Source organism: Benincasa hispida, chromosome 12 (assembly GCF_027475165.1).
Source record: "Benincasa hispida cultivar pf3 chromosome 12, pf3_genome.v1.1, whole genome shotgun sequence".
Classification (NCBI taxonomy): Eukaryota; Viridiplantae; Streptophyta; class Magnoliopsida; order Cucurbitales; family Cucurbitaceae; genus Benincasa; species Benincasa hispida.
In genome coordinates, this window is record NC_143489.1 from 26,823,113 (window position 1) to 26,842,611 (window position 19,499).

Sequence of the window (19,499 nt, forward strand, 5' to 3'; positions counted from 1 at the left end):
GACATCTTATGAGACATCATACTCTTGTAACATTTGCTTCATTCACATCAATTGAGTATAACTACTCCTTGCTGCAATATATTCAGCTTCTATTGTCGATAAGGAAACACAACTTTTCTTCTTACTGAACTAAGAAATCAGGTTATTCCCAAGAAAGAAACATCCTCCAAACTTACTTTTTTTTGTCCTCTGAGCTCATTGCCCAATCAGCATCACAATAGCCAATTAGAGAGCTACTTGTATCAAATGAGTATAGTAAACCGTACTCACTTATGCCATGTACATATTTGATTATCCTTTTAACACTAAGCAAATGACTGTTTTTAGAATAGAATTGATATCTTGCACACATGTCAACAACAAAAGCAATATCAGGTATGCTTGCAGTTAAATAGAGCAAGCTCCTAATGATGCTTTTGTAGAGACTCTTATCAACTTGAGTTGCACCGAGGTCTTTTGTCATTTTCACATGAATTGGAGTAGGAGTTCTTTTAACACAGCATTTTCAAGACCAAATTTCTTTACTAAATTCTTGGCATATTTTAATAAAAATTCTTTCTTTTAATTTTTTAATCTGAAATCCCAGAAAATAAGACAGTTTCCCTACCATGCTCATCTCGAATTCTTGTTGCATTTATTTCACAAAGTGCTCAACCATCTCCTAAGACCTTTTCCCTCAAAATAATGTCATGAACATAAATTTGGACAATTACAAAATTCTCATCATATTTCTTCACAAAAAGAGTTTTATCAACTCCTCCTCACATGTACCCATTATTGACAAAAAAATGTGTTCAATGTTCATACTAGGCTCTGAGTGCCTGTTTGAGTCCTCTATAAAGAGCTTTGTTGAGTTTATAGACATAATTAGGATAAGAAGGATCTACGAGTCATTTGGGATGAGCAACATACACTTCCTCTTTTAGATAACCATTCAGGAAAGTGCACTTAACATCCATTTGATATAATTTTAATTTTAAAAGGCAAGAAATACCAAGCAATAGTCTGATGGCTTCAAGTCTTGCAACAGAAACAAAGGTTACATCAAAATCCACACTTTCTATTTCAGTATACCCCTATGCCACTAGTCTGGTTTTATTTCTAGTGACATTGTCATTCTCATCAGTGTTGTTCTTGAAAATCCACTTTGTGCCAATTACATTCACAGATTCTAACCTGGGAACAAGAGTTCAAACACCGTTTCTCAAAAATTGCCTAAGCTCTTCTTGCATGGCATTGACCTAGCACTTATCCTTAAGATCTTCTTTAACACTTTTTGGCTGAATAGAAGAGGCGAAGCAAGTATTACTAATCATCTCCAGGTAATCAACTTTGTCTTTCTTTCTAGTAGTCACCCCTTCTTCATGAATACCAATGATGTTGCTAGGGGGATGATTCTTATGAATCCTATTGGAAAGATGTCTATTACTCATTTCAGCCTCTTCGGGATCAGGCTTATCTTCTACCACTGAAGTTTTAGAAATAATGTCAGTTGACATGTGATGGCGGGAAATTAGAAGTCAATTTTACTCGACAACCAAAATCTCGTGAATGCGGTATGCGATGCATTTTCCTAAGATATGCGTTGATAGTCATGCGTCGATGGTCATGCGTTGGTCTGATAATGTGTTAATGAATGTATGTGATGACCATGCGTCCTGCCACAAGTTTTCTTGCGCTCACGCCAAGTATAACGCGAATGCAAGTTTCTCGGGTAATCCAAGGTCGAACACAGGGACTTGTAGCCATATGTATGTGGTAATGTGCATGCGTCGGTTTAAATAAAATAATGGAAGAGATGTTGCTAAGTTAATCCTACTCCTACTCCTATCTAACAGACAATGCAATGAGAATATGCATGAAAGGTAGAGATACGACTACAATTGACATGAAACAAATGAATGGGAAAGTAGATAAAATGCAGAGATGTTTTCATTGCAACCCTTAAGAGTGACCATAAGGACAACCTTAGTCAACGCAAACCATGCAATCATACTACACACACATGAACCTAACTCTAGGACATATGCGGTGTATCTGTGATATTGTCGAGAAGCCTATGCCTGCTTAGACCTCCATAACCAGCTCACTAGCTCTCGCTGCATGAACGTGGCTGTCGCATAACCCCTTATCCTACTTCCTGGATGCATGCAAATCTAATATGTAGGGTTCTAATGCTGTGTGAAGCAAACAAAGCTTATCTCTAAGATCCCCATTCTTACCTATGCATTCTAAATAAAAGGCCTAAGATGACATGCATTTCTGCATGTCATCAACATGTCAGATGAGTTGTTAGAGACATCTGAGTTGACAAAAGTAATGACACTAGATTCTTCTTCTTCTTCCATAGAGGTGGAATCTAAAAACTCTACAACATCATCAACCACAACATTAATAGATTCAATCATACAACAATTCGCTTGTTACAGACCCGATAAGTGCTACTATTTGTGGAATATCCAAGAAATATGCCTTTATCTGTTTTGAAATCCCATTTTCGTCTAGCTTCTCTATCAGCAAGGATGTAACAAGCAGTGCAAAAAATATGGAAGTATTTTACATTCAGTTTTCTCCCTCTCTATATTTCTTAAATTGTGCTCGAGTTTCCTGGTCGCAGAACAACTCTGTTGTGTATGTGACATGCTATGTTTAAGACTTTTTCCCAAAATTGGAATGGTATATGTTTGGCATGTAACATTACGCGAGCCATCTCTTTAAGAGTCCGATTCTTTCTTTCCACAACCTTGTTTTGTTGGGGAGTGATGGGGGCTAAGAATTCATGGTGAAATCTAGCTTACTCACATAACTCAGTAAATTAAGAGTTTCCAAACTCCCTACCATGGTTACTTCTAACTCATATCACGTTAAGATTTTTCTCGTGTGTAACTGAAGACAAAAAGCTTGAAAAACATAAAAGGTATCTGATTTATCACGAAAGAAATGAACCTAAGTGTATCAGGAAATGTCATCCACCACAACTAAAATATAGCGTTTATCTCTTAAACTTTCCGATGGCATAGGTCCCATAAGGTCAAGATGAAGCAATACCAAGATTCGTGAGGACTTAACATGAGATATCTATTTATGAGAAGTGTGGGTCTGTTAACCTGATTGACAATCACCACAGATAATTCGAGTGGAAATAGGTAATGAGGGGAGATCAGACATAGCATTTTTGCTGAGAGTCTTTTGTATAGTCTTCATGCTCACATGCCAAAGACATTTATGCCATAGACTAACTTCATCTTGTCTAGAGAGATAAAAAACATGTGAAACATTGTCAGAATTCCACAGATAACAATTATCAGAGGAACACATACGTGTCATGACAAGAACTTTAACATCGTCTATGACAATATATTTATCTTTAGAAAAGTTAACACACAACCCTTGATCACACAGCAGGCTGATACTAATTAGATTGGCAGTAAGCCCTTCAACCAACATTACATCATTCAATGGTGTAAGACTCATATAATTTAGTTTTCTTTCCCAGTGATCTTGCCACAAGCACCATCTCTAAAAGTCACCTTTCTCGAGCTGACTGGTTTGAGTTCAGATATATAATTCTTATTATCAGTCATGTGATGAGAACTCTCATTATCAAAGTACTAGTCTCCTTTAGCTAAGGATATGAGGGAAGTGAGAATAATGTTGCAAGTCTTTTGGACATTTTTAACCCTTTAAATCTTGTTTGGCTTTTGATTTCCTTTCAATGTTATTTTAGGGAAGTGAGAAGCATTTCTAAAGTTTGAGGATCTGTGAAGACAACTCGACAGTTGATAACAAAAAGGTCGTTTATGACCCATTCTTCTATAGTAGTGACAAATCCATCTTGGTCTATACACTCTGTTGGCATCCCATGCTGAATTGCTAGAAGATGTGCCATTAAGTCCATAAGACTCTGGATCCTTAGCTCTAACAAACTCAATCTTTTGTTTCCCTTTGGACTAAGACTGTCTATTATGCCGACTCCCAGTTTTGAGAAATCAAAGTCCAGTGTTATCACTAGCTGTTTTTCCTTTTTTCAGAATTTTCTCTAAGGACTCAATACCAGTGTTCAACATTCTAACATTTTTGCACACTGAGTCCTTTTCAGCTCTAACTTAAGAAAGCTCACACTTCAAATCTACAATAGTTGTTATAAGCCTGTGGTTATCGGTCATCAAGGCTTCAATTCTTTGTTTTTGCACATCAAGAACTTTGTTATCATCCTGCCATTTAATAAAAAGAGCTTGAAAAGAAGGATCTGTAGCACATGATTTACCATGTCTTAAACATTTTCTGCATATGCATCATACTCCAAAATCTCACAAGACGAGAAGTTAGATGAGATGTTACTGACAAGCGCTTTGACATCCTCTTCTGAGTCACTGCTGACTTCAGACTCATCATCAGAAAGGCTTAATTCATAACTTTTTCCTTGCTTTCTCAAGAAGCGAGGACATTCTGCTTGAAAATGACCATAACCTTCACACTCTATGCTTTTGAATGATCTTTCCTTTTGGAGGTTTATGGGACCAGGCTTGTCAGCTTCCTTCTTATTACTTTGGATCTTGACTTGCTTAATAGAAAGAGAACCATCATACTTATGATTTTTAGTATTGAAATTGTAAGACTTCTTTCCAAATCATTTGAGAACAAGGTTGAATTATTTTGAAAGCAAAGAAGTTAGAGCCTTCATGATCATCATCAACTGAGGATTGTAAGGTAATTCCCTTATTCTTCTTCTCGGGCTTTCCATCCAGGGACATCTCAAAAGTAAGCAAGGACCCAAAACGCTCATCAATTTTCAGTGATGATATATCTTGGGCCTACTCAATAGAAGTTACTTTCATATCAATTTTTTTGGGTAGAGATCTCAATACCTTTTGAACCAATCTTTCTTCTGAATTTTTTCTCTTCTAAAGAAAAAGACTCATTAGCAATGTCCAACAGTCGAACATTAAACTCAACAATAGATTCATCATCATGCATTTTGAGATTCCTGAACTTTGATGTCAACAACTGCAACCTTGACAATTTGACTTTTGACATTTCTTCATGAGCAATGGATAGAATATCCCACACCTCATTTGTAGAAATGCATGTATTAATCAATGTAAAATGTTACGATCAATGCCGTTAAATATGGCATTTAAGACATGCGAATTTCCTAAAGACGCCTCATCTTTAGCTTCTGACCACTGAACATCTAGTTTTAAAAATTCCTTCCCATCATCTGTTTTAGTGGTTGGATGAGACCGTCCAGTAACCACTGCCTTCCATGTCTTACTATCACAAAAAAGGCTATCATGCGAATTTCCAGTAAGAATAGCCTGTATCATCCAAGAACAGAGGACGAGTGATAGAACCACCTTCTTTGATCCTGTTCATGATCGAGACACCAAAAATAAAGGTGACCCGCTCTTATACCAATTGAAAAGGTGTTAGAATGAATCGTCACACGTAAATTAGATGTTAAACAAAAAGTATTGACAATTATTGTAACCTTAGAATACTAACAACAGAAAGACAAGTAATGAACACAGGAGTTGGTAACCCATTTCGGCAAAAAAAGACCTACATCTGGGGCAGTTACCTAAGAAAGACTGTGAATCTCTTCTCCGGAAGCAATAATTTAGCTCCCCCTAAGACTATGATTATCTTATATGTGTTGCAATCATCGGATGAAGAATTTGCATAGCGAAATAGTAAGCAATAAGTAAGAACACAACGATACACACAATGATCATAGAACAAAAAACGCTTCTTACTTGATTAACAAAAGCAGTGAACAAGAATGACTCCATTTAAAAATCAACATAATACTTCTTTTATAAACGAATCTAGAAAATGAAACAACTCGCAATATGGAGAAGATAAGCTACATCTCAATAAAGGAAAATATCAGGCAAAACAAGTTTGCCGAATATTTTCAGATTAGAAAGAGATATTCTGTAGAAAAACAGTGTGTTGTCTGACACCGATGTTAAGACAATTTTTGAGACATCTACAGAAACTAATGCCTTGGAAAAATAGAAGTCGAGAAATGAAATATCCAACAGAGAGTTGTACTCATCTTTGAAATTCTTTAAGAAGTTGTTCTTCCCACGGATATAGGTGTTTTTCATCACCGAACCATGTAATCTTTGTGTCTCTATTCTTCTTCTCCTTTATCTTCTACATAGTATCAATCTTACATGTGATTTCTTGTTCATCAAATTTATATCACCATTGGAAGGGGTTCACAAAGAAAGTTTTCCTTTACAGAGCAGAAATGAAGAAAGGGATCCTTGTTTACTTTATCGTTTTGGCCTATCTTCAGCCTTGAGATGCGGCAATTGGAGACATACTCAATCCTACAATTGTCCACCCTTGTGTGGCTTTAGTTCTTATTTGGCCTTAGTGGAATTATCCTAAAAAGCCCAACAAAAGTTGTATTAGAGCCAATTAGAGTCAAAGAATTCAAATCTTGAAGAATCAAGAATTAAGAACTAAGCAAAGATAGTTTTCACAAGGTAGAAGTAGAGAATTCGATGGTAAGGGTGATTTTAGCTTATGGAAAGCCAAAATCAAAGCGATTTGAGGCCAGCAAAAGACTCATAGAGCCATTCAAGACACATCCAAATTACCGAACACATTAACACAAAAAAAAAATGGAACTAGCAGCATATGGTACTCTTGTTTTGAATCTTAGTGACAGTGTGCTATGTCAAGTGATTAATTAAGAAATGAAATTCAATATGTGGAATAAACTAGAAGAGTTGTATATCACATAGGATCTATTGAACAATATGTAAGTTAAGGTAAAGTTGTCTCACTTTTAAGATAGATTCTTCAAAATCATTATCAGATAACCTTGATGACTTTAAGAAGATTGTTTCCAAATTTAAAAATCTCGGTGAATAATTAGAGATGAAAACATAACATTTGTGCTTTAAATTTCCAAAAGCCTATAAAGAAGTTAAAAATACATTGAAGTATTGAAGAGAATAAATTCCTACAAATGGAATAATTTCAGCCTTGAAACCCAAAGAAATGAGATTAAATGCCACAAAGAAAGAGCAACCAGTTGTTGGAGGCTTATTTGCTAAAAAAAAATCTAAGAACAATCACAAAAAGAATGCAAAATAGTAGTCAAATGAAGAAAATACCAACGAATAGAAGATTAGATGGAACTATTGTAAGAAGGAATGTCATCTAATTAAGGACTGCTACATCCTTAAGAGGAAAAATCAAAAGAAAAAGAAAAATAAACAAGTTGAAGCCTCTATTGTTGATAACACCATTACGTCTTCAGATGCATTCAAGACAAAGTTAATCTAACCAGCCCATTAGAAAACCATGACTGGGTTTTAGATTCGGGTTGTACATTCCACATGTCCCCTTTTAAAACATGGTTTAACATCTATAAAGAAATAGAAGAAGAACTCGAGTATATGGGAAATAATGAAGTTTAAAAAATAATTGGGATTGGTTCGGTTTCCCTAAAACTAAAGGATGGATCAATCAAACTCCTAAGGAATGTAAGGCATGTGCCTAACCTTAAGAGGAATCTCATTTCTTTAAGGATGTTGAACTCAATTGGCTATGAATACAAGAAGAAATGAGGAACTTTTAAAGTAATCAAAGATGGAAAAGTTATTCTGGCTGGGGAAAAGGTGAATGAAGTCTTCATAATCAAGGGTGTAGAGATGATAAATACTGTTGATACATTGGCTAATATTACCGTAACAGAAGGTGATATATGGCATAAAAGGTTGACTTACATTAGTGTGAAGGGTCTTCAAGCCTTACCTAAACAAGGGTTATTTCCTAATGGCATTAGTGATCAACTCACCTTCTGTGAGTATTGCATTCTTGGCAAAGCTACAAGGTATAGTTTCATCAAGTCCCAACATACCACAAAGGGAATTCTAGTCTATATCCACTCAGATCTTTAGGGGCCAACCTCTCCTCTCCCACTAAGTGGATTAAGGTACTTACTATTTGTAACTGATGATTATTCTACAAGAAGTTGGGTTTACTTCCTTAAAACTAAGGATCAAGTGTTTGATAAGTTTAAGGAGTAGAAAACAATTATTAAAAATCAAACAATGAAAAAAGTCAAATACATAAGAACAAATAACAACCTAGAATTTGTGGTAAGGATTTAACAAGTATTGCAAAGAATAGGACATAATTAGGCATAGAACTATTAGATACACTCCCCAACAAAATGGAGTTGTAGAAAGGCTAAACAGAACTATTATGGATAGGGTTAGATTTCTATTATCTTATGCAATACTACATGAGAAGTTTTGGCAGAGGCAACTTCATACACAGTCTATACACTTAATAAGTGCCCTCATACTTCTTTAAATTTCCTAACACCTGAAGAGAAATGGACTAAACACCCTCATAACATAGACAACATAAAATATTTTTGGTTGCGTGGGATACGTTCATCATAATCAGGGGAAATTAAAGGCTAGAGCTATGAAATATATGTTTGTTAGTTTCATTGATGGAGTTGAAGGCTTTAGAATGTGGCACCCTATGAAAAAAAAAATTCATTAATAGCAAGAATGTAATTTTAAGAGGATCTAAAATGTTTATGCAGAGGCAAGAGAAGTCAGATTGCTTTCCTAAATGTATGACTAATGAAATTGAGGTGGAGAATCCACCAGATCAATCCTCTAGTTCTAATACACAAGATGAACAAAAAAATCTGAGGAAGAAACAATTGACATGGTGAATTAGAAAAAGTTAAAACTGATTTGAGTTGTATTCACTACTTAGAGACAGACAAGTGCATCAGTGGCTCCCACAAATGATGAATCATTTTCTTTTGAGGAAGCAGTGAATGGTTCTGATGCTAGAAGATGGATAATAGCTATGAATGAAAAGATTGAGTCATTAACAACTAATGAAACTTGGTCTCTAGCCCCTCTTCCTAAAAGATACAAGCCAATAGCATCAAAGTGGATTTTCAAACTAAAAGAAGGTATATATGGCCTTCATAAACCTAAATATAAGGTTAGGTTAGTAGCTAAAGGCTACACTCAGAGATAGGGGATTGATTATTCTGAAATATTTTCTCCAATGGTGAAGCAAACATCAATCAGACTCTTATTATCCTTAGTGACTCAGAACAACTTGGAGTTAAATTAGCTAGATGTCAAAACAACCTTCCTACATAAACATCTAGAATAGACTATCTATATGATCCAACCTAAGGGATATGAAGAAAAGGGTAAAGAAGACTTATATTGCTTGCTAAACAAGTCCATTTATTTACTAAAAGTCTCCAAGATTCTGGTACAGGAGACTTAATGATTATATAGTAGACAATAGGTTTAAGAGAAGTTCATTTGACAATGATGTGTATGTGAATGTTAAGTCTGACAGGGACAAAGTCTACCTACTTCTCTATGTTGATTACATGTTGTTAATTGGGAGTTTTAAACAAGACCTAAATCATGTCAAAGATCTTCTAAAGAAAGAGTTTGACATGAAGGATTTGGGAGAGTCTAAAAAAATCTTTGGGATTGACATCACAAGAAATAGAGAATAGTCACTTGTATACATCAATCAACAAGCTTATTGTGAAAAAGTAATAAAAAGATTTCATTAAATGAAGCTAAACTAGTGACTACCTCAATTGCTCAAAAATTTAAAATCTCAGCAACTAATTCTCCAAAGGAGATAGATATTGATCATAAAAATCAAATGGGATCAATACTCTATAGTAGGTAGGGGGAAGCCTTATGTAACTAATGATTTCTACTTGATCAATCTTATCGTATGCAACTAGTTTGATAAGTAGGTACATGGCTAACCCTGAAAAGGCACTAAAAAGCAACAAAATGGATACTAAGGTATCTAAAGGGAACAAGTGAAGCTAGTCTCATCTATTAGAACCGTCATAATCCAGAAACAAAATTATATGGCTATGTGGATGCAGACTATACAGGAGATCTATACAAACGAAGGTCCCTATCAGGCTATTGTTTCCTATATGGCTTTAATCTCCTTAGTTGGAAAGTAAATCTATAGTCAGTAGTTGCTTTAGCCACTACAGAATCTGAATTCATAGCATTACCAAAGGCAATCAAAGAATGTCTATAGTTAACAGGATTACTTTTAGACATGGGCATACAACAGAAAACAATCAAAATATTCTGTGACAATCAGTGCACCATACATTTGTTAAAAAAAATCCTCTATTTCACAACTGGACCAAACACATAGATATAAAATTTTGTTTCGTTCAAGAGATGATACAAAAAGAAGTCAAAGTTCTGAAGGTCCATACTTTTGATAATGTAGTAGACCTGATGACCAATTCATTGATCAAGCTCAAGTTTAAAAAATTCTTTGAGCTAATCAGCTTCGACCTACTTGAAAAAGGATAGAACAGGATTATTGGAAGGAACAGAAGAAAATTTGTTCGTTGGCATCGAGGTGGAGATTGTAAAGTATGATACCAACGGTAACTCTTAGTTAAAAATACCTCTCTAACATATTCAGTAAAAAATCTTCTTTGTAATATAAAAAGGAGATTCATCTCTAAAAAATAAATCAAAGTGAAATTCTGAGATTAAATAGAGAGATAGAGAGATTTGAGAGTTGTACTCATCTTTGAAATTCTTCAAGAAGTTTTTCCTTCTTGTGGATATAGGTGTTTTTCATCACCAAACCACGTAATCTTTGTGTCTTTGTTCTTCTTTCCCTTCATCTTCTACACAGTATCAATGCTGCATGTGATTTCTCCTTCATGAAATTCATATCGCCATTGGAGAGGGTTCACAAAGGCAATTTTCCTTTATAGAGCAAAGTGAAGAAAGGGATTTTTGTTTACTTTACCTTTATGTCTTACCTTCAGCATTAAGACGTGGCAATTGGAGAAACACTCAATCCCATAGTTGTCTTCTACCATTGTGTAGCTTTAGTTCTTCTTTGACCTGAATGAAATTATCTTTAAAAGCCCAACATTAAAGAATAGAAGTTCAAATACATAAAAAATCAATAAAATTCAACAGAAAATCAGAAAATACAAGTTTCACAACCAAATTTGATGAGTTCAAATCCTACCTAAGCTAGAAAATACTTCGTTAGCCACTCATAATGTGCTAAGATGTAATCTAAAGAAAAGAAAGTGAAATTCCAGAGGAGAATAGGCTGGGAATGATAAAAGAGAAGAGAAATCGAACTGGAGGTTGAAAATTTGAACATGGAATGATCTAATTCCGCAAATTTTCCTTGTATAAGGCATGCTGGCGCCAAGACATGAGGCGCACGCGTGCTTACGGATCACGTCAAGTTACGAGCGCTACGGCTCTATAGTGAAAACTGGCCTCTAGGGAAAAACCAAGTGCCACAACGTATAGTAGCATTGTCGTTGCGCCTAGTCTGTTGCAGCTTTATAGCAACGCGCATAGCGCTGTGGTATTGCGTAAGGGGCATTTTCATAAGTTTTCACCTTTTTCTTGGTTGATATTTTCGGAGCTTCGTTTTGATTTGATAGTACCATTTTTGCTCCAATGGTTTAATCTACCCAAAATATGATTGATGGCTGCAAAATCAAAATATAAACGTGAAAAACAGCCCAAATTAAATGGAATAAGATAGCACCTTTCGGTAGCTATCAAAAGGATATAAGCAATATTATTATCATTTTTAATTTTACAATAGGAGTTATTTGCATGTTATATATTTTCTTTATATTATATATATAATTAATGGGTTGTTTTTACATATAGTAAAAATGAGCCAACTTATTCTAAAAGTCTTAGATTTCGTGTTGGAGATGGTTGCTCAATTAGAACTTTTGATGAACAATATTTTCTATTTTCAAACCAGGTTTTATTAATCCCCTTTTTTGTAACTCTAAAGTTACTAACTTCATTTCCCCAAGCAATCACTGGAGGTTGGATAGTCTCATGGAAGCTTTACCACTAGAAGATGTTGAATTCATTAAAAGGATTCAATAAACAAAAAGCTTAAGGACATACCGATTTGGCATTTTGGATAAAATAAAAAGGCTTTTACACTTTGATATAAACTTTTTACAAACACAAAAATAGATGAGGCTTTGTCTAGTGAAAATAGAATCGATTATGTATAGAAAACCTTATGGGATCTTAAAGTTCCAAGAAAACTGATATTCTTTTGTTGGAGAGTTGAAGAAGCTTTAACTCAAATATCTCAGTTTTTTGTTTGTTTATAACTAATTTTGTAAATAGTCAGCTAGTATACTCTATAAGTACCACTGATTTTAAATTCAAATCATAGAGTTATCATCATTTTCTTAGTTTTTTGTAAACAACAAAAATTCTGTATGCAATCTTCATCAGTAGAAGAATTTAGATCTTCCCGTGGACGTAGGCAATCTCGCCGAACCACGTAAACATTGTGTCTCCATCTTCTTGCCTTATCTTTCTAGCTCATTCGAGTGTTTCATTATTGCAAATCGCGCGCCATTCAATTATAATTCAAATCACATTGAGTATTTTGAATATTGAGTCAATTGTGCATCGATTCTACACTATCAAGTAGCTTCGAGTACATCATTTTCATCTTCAAGTCACACCGATTATTGTTCAAGAACTGTCGAGTACTAGTTCTATTGTCATCGAGTTCCATCGAGGATTTAACAGAGACTCGTCAGAAAAAGAAGGGAATTCTCATCAAGGATCAAATAGGAAGCAGTCGAGCATTGAGTTCCGAGTATTGAGGATTTGGCAGAATATTTATGAGCCATTTCTTCATCTCTCCAGCATTGATCTTGAGTATTTGGGCCTTGTGAAGAGTGTTTAGCCCAACAATTTCTGGTATCAGAGCGTTTAAAGATAATCAAGGTCAACTTTCTTGGAGCATCAAGATTCCCAAGAAATCAAGACTCGATACTTGATCAGATTAGAAATGGCTGTTGCAAGGTATAAGATTGAGAAGTTTAATGGGAAGGGCGATTTTGGCCTATGGAAGGCCAAGATCAAAGCCATTCTTGGACAACAACGAGCACATAAGGCCCTTTTGGATCCATCAACTCTGTCCTACACTATATCGGCACAAGAAAGAGAAGACATGAAGCTTACAGCATATGGAACTCTGGTTTTGAATCTTCGTGATAGAGTAATTGATTAAGACACGACCTACAAGATGTGGGTCAAGCTGGAAGGTTTTTTGCAACCAAGGATTTCCCCAACAATATGTATCTAAGGGAGAAGTTCTTCACGTTCAAGATGGATTCTGCCAAAATTCTTTCAGATAATTTCGATGAGTTCAAGAGGATAGTCTTAGAGTTCAAGAGCTTTGGTGAGAAAATTGGCGATGAGAATGAGGCTTTTATGCTATTAAACTCTCTACCCGAAGCCTATAAGAAGGTGAAGAATGCTTTGAAATATGACAAAGATTTAGTTACCACTGTTGCCATCATTTCAGCATGAAGAACTAGAGAGTTAGAGCTTCAATCAGTCAAGAAGGAGCAGCCTAGTGTAGAGGGGCTATTTACCAAGAGGAAGAACAAACAGAATCAGTCTAAGAGGAATAAAAACTAGTTAGGTGAAGAGCACAAACCTAAGACCAAGCTGAGATGAAACTACTGCAAGAAGAAATGTCACTTGATGAGAGATTACTACAGCCTAAAAATGAAAAAATTAAGAAAAAGAGAAGGATCAAAAGGGAAAAAAAACCAAAAGCTTCAGTGGTTGATGGTTCCTACTTTTATTCTAATGCCTTAGCCTCCACCTGAAATAAAACCAACCAAATCAGTCCTCTTGGGAAGCATGATTGGGTATTTGACTTTGGTTGTACCTATCACATGACATCTTTTAGACCTTGGTTTAATACTTACAAGGAAATATATGGAGAATCTGTGTATAAAGGAAACAATGAAGCCTGTAAGAGAAAATGGGTTGGTTTAGTATCCTTGAAGCTAAAGGATGGATCAATCAAGCTTATAAAAAATGTGAGACATGTAAATTTGCTCAAGAGAAACTTGATATCTTTGGGCATGTGGACTCCATTGGGTGCGAATGCAAAGGAAAAGGTGGAGTTCTTGAGGTGATCAAGGATTCTAAAGTTGTGTTGGTTGGTGAGAAGGTCAATGACCTTTACATTGTGAGAAGAGTAGAGATGATGACAAGTGCCTACATGGCTTCAACAACAAGCATAACAGAGGCTAACTTGTGGCACAAAAGACTATCTTATATTAGTGAAAAAGGGATGTAAGCACTTTCCAAGCAAGGAATTCTGCCCAAAGGTATCAGTGAGCACCTTTCCTTTTGTGAACACTGCATTTTAGGTAAAGCAACAAGGCAAAGTTTCACAAAATCTCTGCATACCACCAAAGAGCATTGGACTATGTCTATTCTAACCTATGGGGACCATATCCTACACTAGGCCTTAGTGGCTCAAGGTATTTTCTAACCTTTATAGATGATTTTTCTAGAAGAGCTGGATATACTTTCTTAAAACTAAGGACCAAGTTTTTGGGAAGTTTAAAGAATGGAAAGTCATGATAGAAAATCAAACATCTAAAAGGTTGAAATACTTTAGAACCGATAATGGGCTTGAGTTTCGCAATGAACACTTTGATAAATTTTGTAGTGAGAATGATATAACTAGGCATAGAACAGTGAGGTATACACCTCAACAAAATGGGGTTACTGAGAGGTTAAATAGAACCATAATGGAAAGGGTTAGGTGTTTGCTCTCTAATGCTATCTTAGAGGAAAGTAATTGGATAGAATCTGTAGCCTATACCATGTATACCTTGAATAGGCGCCTTCACACATCTTTAGAATTGCTTACCCCTAAGGAAGAGTGGACTAATTATCCTCCTGAGGTCTTTGAATGTATAGGGTTTGTACACCAAAATAAGAGAAAGTTAAAGACTAGAGCAGTCAAGTGCATGTTTTAGGCTATACAGAGGGTGTCAAGGGGTTTAAAATGTGGCATCCGATTGAGAGGAAGTTCATAGTGAGCAGAAACGTTACCTTTAGGGAAGAGAAGATGTTTATGCAAAAGGAGAAAAAGGTTGAGGATGAAGGAGAGTCATCCAACACAGGAATTGAGGTGGAGTTACCAACTGAGCAACAAATTGAGTCTAGCCAACCTAGTGACACAGGAGAAACTGGTGAAGATGTAGGGGAACATGAGGAGACAACATGTGAGCATCCTGATTTAAGCCAGTATGTCTTAGATAGGAATAGACAAAGGAGTACTATCACACCTCTAGCTAGATATACTGAAATGAATTCTATGAATCTGGTTTAAATACTATGGTAGCTCCTTCTAACCAAGAACCAACTACCTTTGAGGAAGTAACAAGTTGTGCTAATGCAAGGGATTGGTCGAAGCTATGAATGAGGAGATGCATTCACTAAATCTGAATAACACTTAGTCTTTAGTTCCTCCACCAAAAGGTTACAAACCTGTTGCCTCTAAATGGATTTTCAAACTCAAAGAAGGAGTATCCTGTGATCAAAAACCTAGATATAAAGCTAGATTGGTTGCAAAGGAGTTCACTCAAAGGGAAGGAATAAACTATTCTAAGATTTTCTCCCCTATTGTAAAACAAACTTCCATAAGATTTCTTCTATCCTTAATTGCTCAAATAATCTAGAATTGTACCAACTAGATGTCAAAACTTCCTTTCTTCATGGACATCTAAAGGAGACAATCTATATGACGCAACCTAAAGGATTTGAAGTTAAAAGAAAAGAAAATCTCGTTTGCCTACTCAACAAGTCTATATATGGGTTAAAACAATCACCTAGGTGCTAGTCTACCAAAGGTACCTGGTTTGGTCTAAAAACTCAATGTTAGTCTACCAAAGGTTAGCTGAACCAAACCTAGAGCTTTATGGATATGTGGATGCTGACTATGTTAGTGATTTGGACAAAAGGAGGTCTTTAACAGGTTACCTTTTCCTTTTTGGTTCTAATCTAATTGGTTGGAAAGCATCACTACAGCCTATAGTAGCCTTATCTACAACAGAAGCTGAATATATGGCTTTAATAGAAGCAATCAAAGAGGCATTATGGCTCAAGGGATTGTTGAAAGACTATGGAATAGATCAAACAGTAGTGAAACTCTACTGTGACAACCAAACTGCTATCCATTTGTCCCAAAATCCACAATTCCACACTAGAACTAAGCACATTGATATCAGGTACCTTTTCATTAGAGATAAAATTGATACTGAGGAGATAGAAATCTTAAAGGTTCATACTGCAGACAATGTTGCTAACATGTTAACAAAACTTGTTCCAAAGCTTAAATTGTTTAAATATTTAGAATAGGTTGGCTTTGAGCTTCCAGACACAGGGTAGACAAACCGGTCAGAATCAGGAAGATCAGAAGATTGCAAGGCATTGGAGTCAAGGTGGAGAATTTTTTGACTTAAATACCTTAGTTTTTTGTTTGTTTATAACTAACTTTGTAAATGGCCAGCTAGTATACTCTATAAATACCACTGATTTTAAATTCAAATCAGAAAGTTATCATCATTTTCTTAGTTTTTTGTAAACAACAAAAAATTTGTAGGCAATCTTCATCAGTATAAGAATTTAGATCTTCCCGTGGACATAGGCAATCTTGCCGAACCACGTAAACACTGTGTCTCCATCTTCTTGCCTTATCTTTCTTATTCATTCGAGTGTTTCTTTATTGCAAATCACGTGCCATTCAATGATAATTCAAATCACATCGAGTAATCTGAATATTGAGTCAAACATGCATCAATTCTACGCTATCGAGTAGCTTCGAGTACATCATTTTCACCTTCGAGTCACATCGAGTATCATTCAAGAACCGTCGAGTACGATCAAGTATTAATTCTGTTGTCATCGAGTGCCATCTAGGATTTAACAGAGACTCATTAGACGAAGAAGGGAATTCTTATCGAGGATCGGCAAGGAAGCAATCGAGCAACGAGTTTCGAGTATCGAGGATTTGGTAGAATATTTATGAGCCATTTCTTCATCTCTCCAACGTTGATCTTAAGTATTTGGGCTTTGTGAATAGTGGTCAGCCCAACAAGAGCCTTAAATAATATTATTCCTATTAACTTCAACCTTCATAGAAGAGGGATAAATATTACTTCTCACTACCTGGTATGTAATGGTGCTGTTGAAACTACTGATCATGCCCTCTTCCTTGTCAAAGAGCTAAAAGGATTTGTAATATAATTTCAAAAAATCATGTCACAACTGCAAACTACAATGAAAATTTTACAGACATATGGATTGACTTAAATTCCTCTTTCTCAAAAGAAAAGATGGGATTAGTTGCAATTACCTGTTACGGAATTTGGGAATGACAAAAACTGAAAGAGTTAAAAAAACATGTAGCAGAAGTATCAAGGATCCATAAGCATTCAAATTCACTAATTTAGGCATAAAACTAAAGCATGCTTTTCTAAAAAAAAAGGTTTTAAGATCATACCTTTGAAGAACTCTCCAAGAATCCAAATGTACAACGATAGTCTTCACTGGAAATCACCGCGAACAACCTCAAAGCCTTCTCTACTATCCTTTTGGTGCTTTAGGCAGAGTTGTGGGACTCAAGAACAGCAGCCGGATAGGAAGACCTTTTTCTTCTCACAGAGATTTTCTCTCAAAATTTCTGCATTCATCATTCTCAAATGACTCTAAACTTCTTTATATATTGTAGATGAACATGCAAAGAAGTGAAGTGCATGGTTTACATCTCATGCTTGGAGAATTAATGAAGAGAAGTTAATGGCTTTTGTGTGAGTATGGAAATGAAGATAATGGAAAATTTGCATTCTCCATTTTGTGCTTGGCATGCAATAACCGATTTTCATTTTTCTTTTAAAATCACAAAATGATTTCAAAACCATTTTTATTTGAAAAATGATTTTCTAATATTAATTTCATAAATTGATTTAAAAATAATAATTAATTTAATATCAAATATTAATTTTTTTTGCACAATAATCATCTTCATATATTTAAATCATATTTAAATATACATTCTCTTTTTCCGTTTGAATTGGAGCGTTTCAAATTAATTTCTCAAGCTACTCTAAAGCTTATTCGTTTACGAGCTAGTAGGGAGACCTCGCGGACCTAAAGATCATGGGCTCCAATGATTCAAGATTAATCGGTTAAACTTATTAGTCCGATCTAACCCCCGTTTGTTAACTAATGAGACATTCAACTATAGCCCATAGTTGAACTCCCCTCACTATAGATATATTATGTCCACTTAATAACCATAATCAATAAATCGATCCTTCACAGGTTGTTCGTAATCACAGCTAGGTCAAAAATACCCTTTTACCCCTATGAATACATCTTGTTCTTTAAGTTCCTACTGATTCTCTAATGAACAATTCTGATTCATAATCTCTATGAATCAAATCCTTTCTCTATCATGAGAAGGCGGGGTCCTGATTGTACAAGACCTGGAATTAGTACTTAAGAGAACAACCTATCTGCTAACCCTAAATAGGGTAGGAGTGAATTCCATCTTGCAAGGCTATGTCCCCAGCTATTCATCCGGTCTTATCCCCAAAATGGTAAGCTTATTGAGCAGTGTATTGGACTACTCTCACCGTTTGCAGATCAAAGGATAATCCCGAACAAACAAGAGTTCATAGCTAGCTCAGGATTAAGATCGAGTTAACCTAGGTTACATATTAAATGAAATAGTCAGTTTTAACAGCAAACGGTCGTTATAAGGAAAAGTGACTCTTTTCATGGTCCAATCTATAGGATGCCCCCACTCTCATGTCTCAACATGAACGATTTGTGAATCACATCATTTGTAGCAGCTTATAACTTCTTGTAATAACTGCTGAGTGAGTCAGATTCAATAGTGTTACTAGGATGAGATACCTAATTTTATCCATATACTTATTAGACCATTTAGCCTATATACTGTCAACTTGATTGTGTTTATGTCATTACATAAAGTTACAACATTCAGACTATAGCCAAGGATACGTTTATTGGATTTTCATAATAAGATGCAAAATCAACGAGTCAATATTATTGATAAAAGAGAATGTTTAACACGAACTGCGAGTTCTAGAACATTCCCAACAATCTTCCACTTTGACTAAAACTCCAGTGAGAACAAATATATACAATATAATGTTGAGATACATAATGGAAAAAATACAATAAACTAGGGCATCTATAATACCATAGACATTCTCCCACTTGCCCTAGATTACGCTACTCGGATTCCTAGTCCAACTAGGTGGCTCTCAAAAACTTTAGCCGAGAGGGCCTTGGTGAATGGATCAGCAAGGTTGTCTTCAGAGGCTATTTTTTTTCGAGCACTCTTCTCTGTGTACGATCTCTTGGATGAGATGGTACTTTCTTTCAATTTTTTTTCTACGCTTATGACTCTTGGGTTCATTTGAGTTAGCAACTGCACCGCTGTTGTCACAATATAGTGTGATAGATAGGTGCATGTTTGGAATGACTTCTAAATCAGCTAAGAATTTGCATAACCATACTGCTTCCTTAGCAGCTTCGCATGTAGCCACGTATTCT

General features: G+C 35.5%; 1 long non-coding RNA gene across 1 annotated transcript; it reads right to left on the bottom strand.

The window, feature by feature from the left end:
• Nucleotides 1-633: 633 nt before the first annotated feature.
• On the bottom strand, nucleotides 634-10,823 carry LOC120068516 (uncharacterized). The gene is made up of 2 exons (XR_005479218.2): nucleotides 10,280-10,823; nucleotides 634-6,398 (listed from the first exon to the last, which is right to left on the bottom strand). It is a non-coding gene; the product is annotated as an uncharacterized LOC120068516 (long non-coding RNA).
• Nucleotides 10,824-19,499: the final 8,676 nt, after the last annotated feature.